Raw genomic sequence first — 380 nt, forward strand, 5'->3', positions numbered from 1 at the left:
CCCACATGTCTGTCCTTATTGATGTGTTTTCTCTAAGAAGTAGAACATTTAGAGACAAATTTTAAACTGATAAGTAGCTTTGATGGCCAAAGAACAAAACTTGAACTGCAGAAAAATAAAAAAAAGGAACATTGATAATGTCACAGCAGGAGAATGACCAATTCTGTTATGTTAGATGTGGAATAGACTTAAATTTATATCCTCGGATCTGTTGAACTTTTTGTGTGACTTTGTGTTACAAATGGCCGTTAATATGTAAAAGAGGAGGTTAAGAAATAGGAGAGCAGGCTGATTGTGGAATTTTTCCAGTTTGGACCAGGAATTTTAGATGATTTTGGTATTGACAGTGAAGCAAAATGGAACCTTGGGTTTGACCAGAC

General features: G+C 35.3%; 1 protein-coding gene across 1 annotated transcript in view; it reads left to right on the forward strand.

Moving 5' to 3' along the window:
- Positions 1-380, forward strand: part of LOC119585803 (growth hormone-inducible transmembrane protein-like) — an 8,379-nt gene that overhangs the window by 1,316 nt on the left and 6,683 nt on the right. The gene's annotated exons all lie outside the window — the stretch shown is intronic.

The sequence above is a fragment of the Penaeus monodon genome, chromosome 20, assembly GCF_015228065.2.
Source record: "Penaeus monodon isolate SGIC_2016 chromosome 20, NSTDA_Pmon_1, whole genome shotgun sequence".
Classification (NCBI taxonomy): domain Eukaryota; kingdom Metazoa; phylum Arthropoda; class Malacostraca; order Decapoda; family Penaeidae; genus Penaeus; species Penaeus monodon.